The sequence below is a fragment of the Hakea prostrata genome, chromosome 8 (genome assembly GCF_041222555.1).
Source record: "Hakea prostrata isolate BN-2017 chromosome 8, UWA_Hpros_2, whole genome shotgun sequence".
NCBI lineage: Eukaryota > Viridiplantae > Streptophyta > Magnoliopsida > Proteales > Proteaceae > Hakea > Hakea prostrata.
Genome location: NC_142607.1, coordinates 5,952,724 through 5,969,197, shown reverse-complemented (window position 1 = coordinate 5,969,197; position 16,474 = coordinate 5,952,724). Strand labels below are relative to the sequence as shown.

At 39.5% G+C, this 16,474-nt stretch overlaps 1 pseudogene; it reads right to left on the bottom strand.

Annotated features, from left to right (window-relative positions):
- Positions 1–10,386: 10,386 nt before the first annotated feature.
- On the bottom strand, positions 10,387–15,760 carry LOC149006499 (GDSL esterase/lipase At5g45670-like; annotated as a pseudogene).
- Between the last annotated feature and the right edge of the window lie 714 nt (positions 15,761–16,474).

Below are 16,474 nucleotides of genomic sequence, written 5' to 3'. Positions count from 1 at the left end.
AGGCACCAACGACGTTGGATTAAGGCATAGCACCTTATCTAGATGTCCATCAAGTGTTGTTAATTTGGAAACCACTATTGTTAAAGTATCCTTCTGATCTGCAAGCGAGTTTTGCATCGCATCCAATCTTTTGGTGTATTCTACAGAAGCTACTCCAAGAACCTTAATTTCTCCATCCAACTGCTTGAATCTTGTTTCATTTGCCATGGATCTTGTAGGTCGAACCAAAATGGTAGAGTCTAAAGTGAAAAAAAGGTAGATATGGAAGAAGAAGGCAGAAGAACAGAAGAGCTCAGCAAATTGTAGAGAAGGGAGGGAAATTGGGAATTGAAATCTCTTCATTTATTCATCAATTGTTCTTTACTTATAGTTACATCTCACATCCAATTGTAAAAGCAAAGATTTTTGCAAGATTTTGATTCATAGTTGTCTTCTTCGTTCTCATTTGTATTTTTCCAGCACAAATTGCATTGATGTCATGTATGTACCTAGGCTCTGAGAAAGTCCTACAAATGCATGCGTTGTCAACATTTGTTGAGCTGCAAAGGTCTGATAGATTTCCTTCTCCACTAGGGGGGAAACTTTGTAGCTCAAAGACCATTTGTTGATGAAGTCCAATACGAGATTAGGGTTATTTTTGTTTTTATTGAAGACCACTTCATTGCGTACTAACCAAACAGCACAGCTTGTTATCGTCACAATATTAACGAACCATCTAAGAGTAGGTTTATCTAAATTTTGCATAAGATTTTCCACTCTCAAGCCTAACGGTGGTCCTATCACCCATATTTTTCTGCTTCATTTGCAATCCAAAAACACGTGCCATAACATCTCCTCGCCACCTCTGCATAAAGCACTGTTAGACTGAATTGGTGTCCATTGCGCCATGATCACCCTAACTGAGATTCTTGCACACAAAAATCGCCAGAAAAAACATCTTAAATTTGGGATGAATTTTAATTTCCAAATGAACTTCCACCAAAATTTTATTTATTTTTACTTTTTTTTTTAAGTAAAACACCATTTTTTGTTTGGTTCATATGAAAACTGAATTTTATCTAACATCAATCTTTTGTATGCCAAAATTTAGTTGTGGAATTGAATGATGGTTGTGGGTACTTGGGCTCTAGCCCATCTGTTGCTAGTGACCCTTTGCCTAGTCCAAGCACTGTTAGTCAAAATAGACCTCTAATATGTTCTAATGGGCCTGCTATAATGCTTCAAAATCCAACTACTAATCCATTTGCTTCACAAACAACTGCTCGTGACCCAAACATTGCTTCAGTTTCCACTTTCCATGTCCAGCAAAACAACTAGTGGTGGATCTGCTGGCTTGCCAGGTTTTGGTTCGGTTGTTGCCTGTTCTGTTGTTCACCCTATGATTACACAAGCACGCGCTGGTATTAGAAAACCCAATCCTTGTTATGCCCTCATGGTCTCGAATATCCCTTGTGAGCTTCATAGTGTCAAAGCGGTTTTGGGTCACCCTGGTTGGCATGCTGCCATGAAGGAAGAAATGCATGCTCTAGAACACAGTCACATATGGTATCTAGTTTCTTGGATATCTTATATGAATGTAGTAAGTTGCGAGATGGACTTTCCTATTGCTACCTCTTTCAACCCAAAGGTTCAACTGAAGAAGGGGTCATGAACATGGAATAGCATTTGCAACATCCTCCCCCTACTAGGAAAAATGGTGGCAAAGAAAGTAGGCAATGGAAGGGAAACATCATTTTGACTTGATCCATTGATACAATACAATAGTGACCAGCCAAAAAAATTTCAAATTGAGGAACCTCATAATTATGAAGTATGAGGTTCCTCAATTACCCAAAAAAAAAATTATGAAGTATGGATGAGAAATGCTACGGTGACACAAGTAGCAACATCGAACAATAACCTGCTAAGAGAGTATCTTCTTAGTCACAATCTCTTCCTAACCTTTTTTCATCTCTACACCTTTCCTCTAACTCTAACTCTTGACAATCTCTTATTTCTAGTAATGGAAGTTCCCTATATAGTCAAGCTGGCAAGACAAGAGTTGATAAAATCAAAAGTTAATGTGCGAGATACCACCCTAAGCCCATGGTGGAAGTACATACTTCTGAAAGTTACCTCTTCACCGTAAATTCAAAATATTCTTCTAACGGATTTTAAATGAAGGACTTCCATTTAAGACAATACTTGCACAATGGACATCATGATCATCAACTAAATGTGATTTCTATGGAAATGGTGTACAATCACTTTGGCACACTTAATTTCATTTCTTGTGAATGGACCAAAAGAATTTAGGCTGCAAGACCATTAGGCCTATGAACGGATGGACTTGCACAGCATTCCATTCTACATTTATATATCTCATTTCTATCACTTTTTACCCCTGATAAAATTTCAAAACAATGGTTGTTTTATGTGTTTATATTACATGTTATTATGTGTGGTAAGAGAAAAACCAAAAGGTTTTCAATAAACATAAACCCAATCCCTTAAAAGTATTACATTGCATTTCCCTCTGGAGTGGCACGCTACATCCCACTATAAGAAGGACCACCGAGTCCTTCACAACCCACAATGACAGAATGGATGTTATGGCTACACCCACTTGTTTCAACCAAAATATGCATTTTATTAATATGTTTCAATCCCCCATTTTGTTATGTGCAGGGGTACATAATCCACAACTAAACTCTGCAAGATGGAGTGTGGGTCTATTTTTGGGAGGCTAGGTTCAATATATCAATACAATAAGCTCAGGGAATAGAGATATCATGGAGGTTGTTATAGTTGGACTTTGCACGGGAATAGATCAAGCCAACAATTCCTTGGTCAAGCTAGCTAACATATGGTGCAACTTACAAGGAATAGTTGATCTACTTCGAAATCCAAAGCACACTCAATGGCCGATTGCTCATGCCCCTTTTTTGGCAAACTTAACTTCTTGTATAAACCATATAAACATCAGTGCCTTCCAAGACCCTTCTCTACAATTATGGTTCACTTCCTTAATTAGCATTTAGATCTTCAATAGTACTTAAGAATGCTTGGACTGTAATAGATCTAACCAAATTATGTAATTGCCTTTCTTAGTAATATAGTTTTTTCTTTATCCCACAAAAAAAAAAATAAATCAAGTTAAAGGCTGATGGGACCTTGGAGAGACTTAAGGCACATTTGGTGGCTCAAGGTTTTACACAAACAGAGGATGTGGATCTTTTTGAATATTTAGTGCTATTACAAAACCGGGTTCATTCCATTTAATTAGTGTTGAGTGTTGCCACCATGTTGCAATGGCCATTAGGCAATTGGATGTCAAGAATGCATTCATGCATGGATATTTATGCACTCATGTATATGTGAATCAACCCCCTGGATTCATTGATCCAGTTGCCCATGGATGTTTCTAAATTGTATCAGTCATTATATGGACTTCCTCAAGCACCAAGGGCTTGGTTCGATTAGTTTAGCTCATTTTTAATGGAATTCGATTTTGTTTGTAGCTCATTTGACAGCTCTTTATTCATATAAAGCAAATGGGAAAGTGTGCTTCTTCTCTTATATGTGGATGATATAGTTCTCACCGGAAATAACTCCACATTTCTCATGGATTTCATTTGCAAACTAGGTTCTCCTTTTGGAATTAAGGACCTTGGAGACTTACATTTTTTTTCCTTGGTATTGAGGTTGCTTGAACTTCCTCTGTGCTATCTCTATCCTAGGCTAAGTGTGATAAACCCCATGATCCTAATCCGAAACCCAAATTGCAAGTTCGAGAACCCTGAGCATCCAGTGGGAAGAAGTTGTGGGCCATCTGAATTGAAGCCCATGATTTGACCCTAGAACCCATGGACCTAGATGGTGAAGATTGTGATGCTCCAGCCTTGTTGGGAATTGGAAGAGGATGCAATAAGAATCCTGATGGTTTGGGCAGGTGGATTTCCAGCTTAAGAGAAACAAAGTTGGGGATTCTAGTAAGCCAAGTAGGAGCCCTTAAAATGATCCCTAAGCTTGTACTAGTGTTTGGGACCAATTGGGGTGACAAACCAACCTTGTATTGCACAATACTAAGGGGAAGTTGCTTAGGGAGGTCGATTGACCAAGCAACCGCCACCCCAACGGTTGATTGAATCTGTATGGAAAGATTTGTCCCTTTTGCCCTCGGCATGCCTATTGAAGCCCTTTAAAACCCTACTTTCACGTCATTTATTGCAAAGGTGGTTGTGGACTTCAGAGAAATCAGAGCTCACATGGAAGTCAGAAGAAGACCTATTCTTGTGAAGATTTTCACGCATCTTCATCGATTTTCAGATCTTAGAGGTAAATAGACCACATACTCTCTTTCTCTTCATTATTTTATTGTTTTCAGAGATGTTTTTCTTGAGAAACCTCTACTGCAAGAAGAGTTGATTGGGAAAATAATTAATTACCATTGATCCCAATCACATCATATTATAAGAATAGATCCTATATCTATTTTAATGGCAGATTCCTTCGAAGAAGGTTTTCAAGGTCTAGATCTGAGATTTAGATTAGATCTTCTTGTTTTTGAAGTTGGGATGTTTAATCAGTGATTCAAGGTCATGATCTAAACCTACGGTCATCCCAAAACCTACCTGGATGAGAGGTCAGAGGTTGGATTTTCGGATCCAAAAAACTGCCAAAGTGACCAAGCGATTACTATAGGCAGTTGGTTGGCCAACCACTTGGCTCAAGCAAACAACCTTGTTTTAGAATTTGTTTCGATGATTGATTTGGCATGTTTGACTCTTAAGCATGAATATAACTATATGAACATGACCATAGGACCTACAAGGATCTACTAAAGGTGTTGGTTCGTGTGGAATTAATTCATATAACAGATCTTATACATTAGTCAGGTAAGGAAACAATTACATTTATACTTGATTGTCTGATATGCTGTCTTCTTTAATAATCCAAGTGACTTTAGTATGTTGTAACTTACTGTTAAGAATGTTTACTTTGTATGTATGATTGATGATTACTTATTACTGTTGTACCTAATATCATACATCAAGGGTTGTGGTGTAGGCTTAGGATGTCTAGATGCATGGTTAGGGCACCCATGTATATATTATTATCCCTTCAGCATAGGAATTGAAGTCGAGTGAACCGTGATGGCAGTGGTTGGGTCTTGCTGGGTATCCAAAAGATGGCTTAGGTGTCTTGAAGAAACAAAGGCCCACTGTCGTATTATGCAATGGTAGGATTGCATATGTTGCAAGTAGGGCTTGTGGTGGTGCCCAAAAGATGGCTTGGGTGTTGTCAGGGAACACCAGAGGCATCCACCCTAACATATGTGGATGACCATAGACTTTCAAGGTGCCAAATTTGACAAGCGGTACTCATGTCTTGAGGAATTGGAAACTTCAAGTGGATATGGATACTGTGCCACAAGGGCACTAGGCATAAGGAAAGGTATTTAGACAACATGTAGTATGTTACCTTTATGACCTTGCATTGGGTTAGGATAGCCTCGACATGCACCAAACTCATACCAATGGTCGAGGTGAAAGAGTGTGGCCCTATAGCCCCAACTATGGTCGGATTGGACTTGTAGCCCATACTTCGGTTGTGATGCCCAAATGACAGCTTGGTGCCATGAGGGGTCTGTGTGATACTACCCAGAGGAAGTTGGTGTTCATCTTAATGTGCATCTACCTAGGTAGAGACTTGTATAGTTAGCTTATTAACTGCATACTTAGAACTTCATTGCACTCATATCAATTATGCATTTCATGCTATTCTGGTATGTGTGGATTGTTGCCTTAATGAGTTCTATGGAACTCATCCTCGTGGATTTTTCTTGTATTTCTTATATGACTATGTAGGTACAGAAGAAACCCCGTATTAGGGGTGTCACATCCTCCCGTACCTATCCGCATCCAGTGTGATCCACCCCAAAATCAGTTTAACGATCTATCCTTTCCCTACTATCAAAAAAAATCTTGTTCGTATTTTATAAGTCGAGGTTTCTATTCGTTGGTAAGTCCATGCTTTCGGTTCCCTCCTCTTCTCTTGCTCTGCTTCGTTTGTCTACGAATCTAATCTCATCTTCTCTCTTCTTGTTCTTCTTTATCTTCTTCACCTTCTTCCTCATCCCTCGAATCCAACCTGAGTCTCCTTGTACATTTTCGCCCTCTTATCCTCCTTCTGACCCTCTGCTCTATGCCTGTTTTCTCTCTCTTTTTTCTCTTTTTTTGTCTCCCTCTTCTTTGGTTCCCTCCTCCTCCCTTTGATATCTTGGATTCCCTCCACCTTTAAATATCTCCCTTGTTGTCCCTTCTTCTCACTTTCTGGTGGGGTTGTCCCCTCTCTCCCCTTTGGCTGTCCCCTGTCGGGGCCTCCCTGCTCTCTTCTTTTCCTCGTTCCTCTCCTTCCTCTCCTCCTTTCCTTCCTTCCACTAGAGTCCTTCCTTCCCCCCTCCTCGACTCTCCCCTTTGGTTATCCCTTGTCCTCTCTGTCCTCTCCGTTACTCCGTCTCGCCCCTCCGTCTGCCTTGCCCCTCCTTGGCCCCCCTGTGTTCCGTCCTCTCCTTGGTTCCTCTTGCCCCTGTCCCTTGCTCCCGGTCTTCGTCTCTCCCTTCCGATCGGGTCTTCTTATCCTGCCCCGCTGACTCCCTGGTTGCCCTTGTTCGGTTCTCCCCCTCCCTCTTTTCCTTGTCGTTCCCTTCCCAATCCCCCCTTCCCTTCTCTTGTCTCTCCCCTTTCTCTTTTCCTCTTCTTTTCTTCTCTGGTGTTTGTCTCTGTTCCCCTGTCTTTCTCTTTCTCTTTTCTTCCCGCTCTTTGTTGAATCCTTCCTTCTCTTATCCGATACCCGATCGCCCCTCTCCCTACGCTGTCCTTGGGTCCTGATCGCCTCTCCTTGCTCCTTCTTTCTTCCTTGTCTTCCCTCCCTCTCCTCTCTTCTTTTTCCTCTTCTTTGTTTGAGTCGGATTGATCCTTCGGGACTTCTTGTGTATTAGAATCTTGGGAAGATAAAATCTCGTCTGTTGGGTTCTTGGTTTAACCCAAGAATTTTTCCCTTTTGGCTCTCTGGTTTGTCAGGGATGGTTGCCCGACTTGAAAATCTTGTTTAGGTTAATAGAAACATTATGGGAAGATAATCTTCTATGGGTTCTTGATTTAACCCAGAATTGGTTTCACCCTTTGTTCCCTGGTTAGATCCAGGGAGATTGATGATTCCTTCACAGAGATTATATTGAATTTAGATCAACCTCCACTTACCCATGGTTTCCCTCACTGGGAGGTTCCGTTCTCGTTCACCCGTTGGGTTTCATTGGGTTGGGTTTTCAAGATTCCTTGTTGAGATCATGATGATGATCATAGATCTCAGGAACGATGAGATCTGGGTGGATGGTTGCGAGTGCATCTCTTCTTCCTGATCTCACCAGCGATTAAAAAAGAAAATCAGATGGAGAAGGTGACTCCTTTGATGCGAGGGATTCTTCAGTCTTGTGAGAGATCACCATGCAAGGGAATTGATTAGTTGGTTCTAACTCTTCCGCTTGGAGGCATGAGCGTAATCCCGAGATTAGGCTTAAATGAGAGCGCCTTGTATTCCCCTTGTCTTGGATTGTCTTGGTCCATCCCTGGTCCCTCGCCGTTCAACGGATTCGAGGGCTTCGGTCAATTGTGGTTTTCTTCTCGAGTCAATCAAGAGTCTAGTTTCCGAATACCTTCGGATCAAGATTGGGTTCATTAGGTTCACCAAATGGCTCATCTTCTTCGATGCGCAGCGGTTTGCCATGTTCAGCACTTCGGACAAGGATTTGGAGGTTATTGGGGTCAAATTGGTGGGGTTTTCTCCTGGAAGTCCATTAGAGTCTAGTCTCGGGAAATATATCGGATTGGCCGGGTTCATTAGGTATTTCAACTATTCCCCTCTTCGGTGCGCAGATTCAACTACCCGACAATGCTCTCAAGTGAGGGCATCATCGACAATGTCCATGGGCTTGGGTTCCGACACCAAATCGTCACCAAAAGGGTCTAGCAACGCTGATCAAATCGGTCCAACTTTAAAGTCAACATTCAAACTAACCCTTCTTTACCCAAACCAGATAGGGTGCCCTGGCTAGGTTTGGGCTGGATTTCCCAAGGGGAGATCACCATTGAAGGTGTAATAAGCCCCATAATCCTAACCCGAAATCCGAATTGCAAGCCGAGTACCCGAGCCACTAGTCGAAAGAAGTTGTGGGCCATCAGAATCAAACCCCATGTTTCGGCCCTAGAGCCTATGGATCTGGATGAAGAAGATGAAGAACTTGCCATACTTGGAACTGAAAGAAGAACCAATCGAAACCCGGATGGATTGGATAGGTGGATATCCAATATGAGAAAGTAAAGTTTTGATGTTGTCAATGAGCAAGGTAAGAACCCTCTAGATGTTGATTAAGGTTGTACCAATGCTAAGGATCAACCGGGAGTGCTAAGCACCCATATCACATCCATCTAGCCGATATCCATTTACTCGAATACTTGACGGAGTGATCCACGTCACAAGATCCAGTTTCAAGTCACATCCATACTAATCCACATAATATCACAATCACGAGCAAGGATAAATCAAAAGTCCAATATTAAAAGAATAGATATCATAAGAAATCAATGATCTCAGAAGGATCTCAAAACAATAATTAGAAGCGAAACCAAAACTGGTATAAAGCTGATCCCCAAATGAAAAGTTAAATTGGAAGGAAAGAATAGAAATCTTCTAAGGAATTACATCAAAGAGTGTTTTTGTACAAATTAGTCGTTGGCATCTCATAATCTTGAAATGTCGAAGCATCTGGATCTGGAATAAAATATGAAACAACAAATCACGAGGGATGAGTTCCAAAGAACTCAACAAGTAATTCAAATAAATAGGCATATCCATCATTCAAACATGAGATAATAATAATTATATGTTGATATGATATGAAGTGATAAGACTATGCAATGATGAGATAATGCTCCCTACTCTAACCAATGCAGGTCTCTATCTTGGTAGATATGCATTAAGATATAACACCAGCCTCCTCTGGGTAGGTCTTGTCACTCTGATCCTTCTCGGATCCTAATTATAGGGATATAGTCCACATCATCAACATTGGTTATGATTTAGGTCACCATTCTCTCACCACACCATTGGCATGAGTATTGATGCATGCATGTTAGGGAAAAGCCTAACCCAATGCAAGTCATATATTTTAGCATATTACTCAAGGTCCACATACCTCCCCTCATGCTTATCGCCTTCGTAGTTCAGTATCCTCCCAAGTCTAGGGTTGTTGTATCCTGTGGCACCAACCAACCTGAACTATGCACCCATAACCCTATTGGTCATCCACATATAATGGGCAGGAAGCTCTTGTGTCCCCTCATGCTTCTCACCTTCTTGGGCACCCACGAGCCCAAGCCTATTATATGCAACCTTACCAATGAATGGCCCACACGGCAATGTTGTGTCCTCACATGCTTCTCGCATTCTTGGGCACACACCAACCAAGTACCATTGCCATAGGGCACTCGGCCTCAATTCCCATGCCGCTAGGATCATAACATGTTAGTGGTATTCCTAACCATGCAAATAGACATCCTAAGAATGCATTTTAAGTGACATGTCCATACTAAGGTTCCTAGGGCAATGGTTGTACCACAACCCCAATTCAAATCCATTTTTATTTTGCCTCAACAATGACACCTGTAATTCAGTAGACACATATGATTTCACAATTTTCAGATCTTTGCAAAAATATAGAAGTCTTTAAGCAATAGCATACAACTTAATACATAAGTCCAATATCGTATTAGGAATCAAAGATAAGCATAAATAAATGAATTCTCTCACCTTGCAAGTGAGTTGTACTCCTTCAAAAGAAACGAAAAAGTGTTTTATCATGTCCCAATTAATCTTATTTAAATGCTAGTAAAATTTTGGAAACAACTCTAGAAGTCCTACGTTGAAAAAGAAAACGAAAGCCATTTGGTATAGGTCTCATGAATAGTAACAGGTATGGGTAAGGGTGTCAATACGGTATAGTATCGGTAATTCGGTACGGTACTGTACCGCATTTCAAACCGTCATACCGAAACCATACTGTACTAAATTTATATGGTACAATATGAAAACGGTATTTTGAAAATGGTTTGGTACGGTTTTGGTATGAAATCGGTACAACAAAAATGGAACAGTTAAGTATATGGTATGTCATGATTTTGGTATAAAATTGGTATGACAAAAACTTACTTAAACAAAAAAATGCTTGGAAATTTGCAAATCTTCTTATTATAATTCAGCTAGAATATCAACAATTTAAACACCCACCCCCCTTAAAATGGTGCAATCTTCTTATAATAATTCACCTAGAATATCAAGAATTTAGGCCTAAGCTAATCTGCTGATATCCATGGGGTAAGCATCAGATGGAGATGCAGCACTGTATGATCTCCTTCCAATGATCGCATTCGCAGCATCAATTGGATGAAAATGCATCCCAGAAGATATACTCATTCCTATTTGGACATGGAGTTTGAAGAGGAAGACATGTAATCTGACCATTATTTCTCCCAGTGTCGCAGCACCCTCTATTTGTAACAGTAAAACCTGAAAATCAAACAGACCAACAAACAAGAAATTCAAATTTTGTAATTACAAAATCCAAAGAGAATATATTAATGGATCTACAAAGATGGACTATATTAAGTTACCATAAGATGAAGCTCTATGCAATATATCATCGAAAATCCCATAAGCATTTATGTAGATAAATTTTGTGCCTGGTAAATTGTTGTTAAAGTCATCAACAAGAGATATTAGCTTGTCATTGAACATTTGATTTGCACTATTGATTCTCTCCACACATGTTTGGCCATCAGGACTGTACTGTGCAAGTTCACTTGGGCTACACCCTATCTGGCCTATTCCTACCAGAACTACCTTCCTTGCTCCATAGTTGTATAAAGTCTGTAGTTAGAAAACAAGGAAAATTAAAGGACCGTTAAGAATCCATTAATTAATGACTCTGACAAAAAAATTAGTAAGTGTTAATTATGGTAAACGGATTAGTTCTACTGACCCTTAATTGTTGAGAGTATTGCTCGATAAGAACATCAGCAAATTATTCTGGAGTGTATTCATGGCTTGAAGAGTAAAACAATGGCATGAAGTAAATGTTAAGGTAGTCATTGCTACCCATCCCAACTAAGTAGATGCATTTGCTTAGGTGGTTTGCTGCTGCATTCTCATCTCCAAGTAAGTTTACCACTCTATTCACTGCAGCTTGGTAATTACTGAGCTGCCCATTCATTGTGATTTGACCTCCCTAGTTTCCATCAAAAAAGAAGAAGAAAAAGAAGAAGCATTAGAGAATTATAAATTTTGACATGCAGAAAAATGGAATCACTAGTTTTATAGCTAATTCTACATTTACCAACTGTTACCCGGTTTCATCTCTTATTCCAGCAGCTGTAGAGAGGAACAAAAATGTAAGACAAAGGGATTTTGGGAGTTATGGTTATTAACCTATTAGGGTTTATAGTTTAAACTAAAATTACAAAACTAACCTTAAATACGGTATGAAAATGGTACATAAACGGTATTTTGTACTGTATTGGTATTCATTAATTTGGTATGGTATACGGTATGTACTGATGGTATACCGTCTGAAACCAAAACCGTACTGTACCAAATTCTAGAAAACAGTTTCGGTATACCGAATATGAATCAATACGGTACGGTGAGGTTTTAAACGGTACGGTTAAACGGTTTCGGTACCGTATTAACACCCTTAGGTATGGGTGGCCTGGGGAGACCCTGACCAATCAACCCAGGGGGTATGGGTTGCATGAACAATAATCGTATAGGTTGCTCGGAGAGTCCCTGGTCAATCAACCTAGGGGGTATGGGTTGCTCATATAGTGTCTAGTAGGGGTTGATTGGGGAGACCCCGGTCGGGAGACCCATGGGGGGTATAGGTCGCCTGAATAGTCCCCCATATGGTTCGCCTAGGGAGACCCATGTCCGAGTATAGACATAATCTTCTCCAGTACACTATAAGCTACGGGATTTGGTAACGTTCTAAACTTCTTCCAAAACAATAAAAGTTGATTAAAAAACTCCTAACAACAAGGTCTAACAGTAGAAATCATTCCCAAACTCAAATCAAATCGAAAACCTAATGAAACACAAATAGGTCTTCTCTTAAATCTATCCGAAAAGAAAATGTAGAATAAAGTGATTGAGGGATTACTCTAAAGCAAAAAAAAAAGGTAGGGTTTAGGTCTCTTCTAACTAAGGATCTCTCCACAAGGATCCACTAAAGACAAAGAATCAAAGGAAGATAACTAGAAGAAGAAAGAATATACTAGCCTTAGGAAAAATCAGTTTGTGAAAGGAAGGCTCTTTGGATGATCTCCACAATATTCTCTCTCTTTGCCACGAGTTCTTAGACGTTCTCTGACAGCTTATGAGTGAAATAACACGTTTTAGATCAAAGAAATCATTAAATAGGAGTTTAAAACGTTGAAATCCCCAAACTACTTTTTTACTCGTGGGCAGTAGTATGGTTCGGCCGGGTCGCCCTGGGAGATCCATACCCCTGAAATTGATCCAAGAACATTTTCAAGGGTGTTTCTTACCTTCCAAACGTGTCATCACAAACTCTTAATCCATTTTCCCAACCTAGTAAATGTTCGAGTCAGTTCTTCTTTCAAAACTTAGCAAAGTTTCAAATTCATCATCTACACCATCCACTTCCATTGGTTCAAATTCTAATCCAATGGTCTCAAATTGGATTGCTTATAGTTGCCTTCTACTCATGTCCCGGGTTCTCAGACCTACAATATGGGTTTCTGGGTTAGGATCATAGGAGATTTCATTGCCCAAGTACTGAAAAGTACTAGGGGTGGTTACTTAAAGCAGTTGATTGAAAATTTTGCCCAAAAATTCCTATTTTGCCCCCTGACACCCTATTTAAGGTCCTTGAAACCTAATTTTGCATTATTTTAATGCTCTAGATTACTTGAGGAAGAAGAAGACCTCGATTTGCGGAGAGTTTCGCAAAGACTTGGTTGATCATTGAACTCTAGAGAAGGTTAGTTAGAGTACTCTCTTTACTATATCATTCTTTTTATCTTAGAGAGTAGTTTTTCTCTCGAATCTCTGTTGAAAATTGATTGGGAAATGAATAATTATTATTTCTATCATTTTCGATCCGATCGTTGGGAGAATAGATCTCATATCTATTTTAATGGCGGATACTCTCAAGAATTATTTCTATTTCCAAACCTATGTTAGGCTTTTGTTTTTCATTTTCTCATTATTGAAGAGGCTTTTGTAGTGCTTTAAGAACATGATTTACACTTGAGATCATCCCAAAATCTATCGAAGATGGATGATCAAAAGTATGAATTTCGAACTTGGAAAAACCACCCAAAAAAATGGCAATTGCTTAAGGAGGTCACCTAAGGCATTCGATTTAACCAACCACCTCAAGCAACCTGCTTAAGCATCCTGTTAGGTTCCAAAACCTGTTTTGAGGTTGTTTCTACTCAATTTGATTCCTAAGCTCTAAGGTAACCTTATGAACATAATTTAGGGGTTTTCTGGAATCTACTGAAGTTGTTAGTTGTGAGGACTTAACATGTTTATCCGTACTTTTTCGCTAAGTCAGGTTAGGACACAATTACATATATAGTTAGATCGTTTGATATGTTGATCCATTTATTATTCTAAGCATGTCAATGACTCTATAACTTGTTGTAATTGTTGTTATGCATGTCTACTTGTTAATTATGAACCATGAATGATGTTCATTATTTTTTATTTCTTTTCATGTTGTGGAATGATGTTGATTGGTGCAATTATAATTGGGGAATACCTGGCTTGATATTCCTAGCTTGGTACATCAGGGGCTATGGTATGGGACATTTTCTCTGGTGTTCCTAGCACATTTCATAGTTGTTGTCCTTCATGACTAGGATGTCTAGATGCATGGTTAGGTTACCCACACATGCTACTACCCTTTCGGCAATAGTATTGAAGCCAAGTAACTTATGATGGTAGCGGTTGGGTCATGTGGGCATCCAAAAGACGGCTTGGTGTCGTGAGAAGACATAGGCCCACTATTATCATGCAATGATAAAATTGCATATGCTAGGGTTGGGCTCATGGGCATCCAAAAGACGGCTTGGATTGTTAGGAGACATGAGAGGCATCTGCACCAACATATGTGGTTGATCATATGGTTAAGGAATGTTGTCCAAAAAAGGGCTTGGGTTTTGTGAGATTAGCATTCCTAGGTGGAGAAGGATACTAGACCAAAAGGGCATTAAGCATGAAGAAAAGTATCTGGACCACATGTAGTGTGTTACCATATGATCTTGCACTGGGTTTAAAATCTCTGACTTGCACTAGTATTCAGACCAATGGTTGTGGTAAGAGAGTGTGGACTTAAACCCCAGCCATGGTTGATGATGTGGACCTTACCCCTAACCTGGGATTCCAAAGATGGCTTGGGTGTCATAAAGAATCAAAGTGATGAGACCTACCTAGAGGAGGGTTGGTGTATATCTTAATGCATGTCTACCTAGATAGAGGCTTGCATAGTTAGAATTCTTAAATGCATTTATAACATAGCATTCCATTTATTCATCTCTTTATTCCTATGTGATTATGGTATATGTATATGATTGTTGCCTTACTGAGTTCGTTGAAACTCATTCCTTGTGATTTCCTTTTCTTTTTTTTTTTTTTTTTTTTTTTTTTTTTGCTCAGATGGTTATGCAGGAATAGAAGAAGCTTGTATCTATGGGAGAACCCCACTGAAGAGATATTGACACAAATGGGATTTGGTTACGATGAACACGAAGCTTTCTGTGGATTCATGGAGTGCTCTTATGGCACTCATTGATGGGAATAGATCTCTAGTTGTTTGCCATTGGGATAAAGGGATGAAAGAGGGTCTTATAACCCCGTTTTAGAGCGACTAGAGGAGAAAATTGATAAAATGCTTAAATACAACTATAAACCGTAATGATACATTACTTTTTTATTTTGCTTCCACCAAAACATTTTTCTTATTTGATTCGCTTGGTATCCATTATTTTTGAGATTTTGGAAACCTTTATACCTTTATTAATTATTGAACTATTCGTTTTACTGTTGATTATGGAATTGTGTGTCTTATTTATTAATGATAGTGTAACTAAAATATTATGGTTGTGGATCAAACCCATGGGTTGTTAGGGTGGATCCAATACCATTGGGTGGGGTGTCACAGAAGATGTACCGGAGGCACCAGTGGGAGTTGGCTATAATGTGCACAACCTTTCGTGTGGATGTCTGGAGTGCTCTTATGGCTCCTAGTCATGATAGCTCGCTGCTAGGAATATGAGATTAAAAATGGTCTAATGACAGCTTTTATAGAATGTTTTGAGCAAAAGACCTATGAGGAACTTAAGAATAAATGTAAACCTTAGTTAGATAGTTTCCTTCACTTCCGCTTATAGACTACCTTTGATATTCATTTTGGGATTTTTGACATTTACTATTCTCATTTATTGATGGACTTACTATCTTTTTGCTCTTGATTATGGTTTTGTGTGCATTATTACTGTGGTTGTAACTTGATCTTGTGACTGTGGATCACATCCACGGTAGTCAGTGCGGATCCGATACCATCGGGTGGAGACATTAAGTATGCAAAAGACTTACTTTGGCGAGCCCACTTGGATGAAGCCCAAGCTGTGAGTTCTCCCATAGTGCAATGCTCTTCTATAAGTTTTAGTTTTGATATTACATTGTTTTGCAGTTTAGTTGGTGGTCTATATAGTATTATACCATCACTAGGCCCAAATTATCTTATTTGGTACAATATTTCCAACTGTGACAAATTTTATGCTTCTCAAGTGCATCCTTCATCATGTTAAATGGACACTTGACTTTGGTTTACGAGTACGTTAGCATAGTTCCTTTTAGTTATATGGCTTCTCTGATGCCAAGTGGGCTAGGGGTCCTACTACATGTTGTTCCACAACGGGCTGCTGTACATTCTTAGGAAATAATTGCATTTCCTGGAGTGCTAAAAAGCAGCCCGTAGTATCCATATCTAGTATTGAAGTGGAGTATTGTGCCATGGTGTCCCACTATAGCTGAACTTACTTGGATTAGCTTTTACCTTTCAAGATATTAGAGTTCCTCAACCTTGCCCAGTTATTCTTTTTTGTGATAATGTTGGTGCCTTGCATATGATTATTAATCCTATTTTTCATGCTCAAACCAAACATATCGAATTTGATTACCATTTTGTAAGGAGAAGGTGGCACTTGGTCATTTGGTTACTAGTTTTGTTTCTTCTCACCATCAATTGGCCCATATGTCTACTAAGCCTCTTCCTCGTAAGGAATTTGAGGTTCTATGTAGCAAACTTGGCCTTGCACTCGGCTGCGTTTGAGGGGGATATTGAGGTGCATTA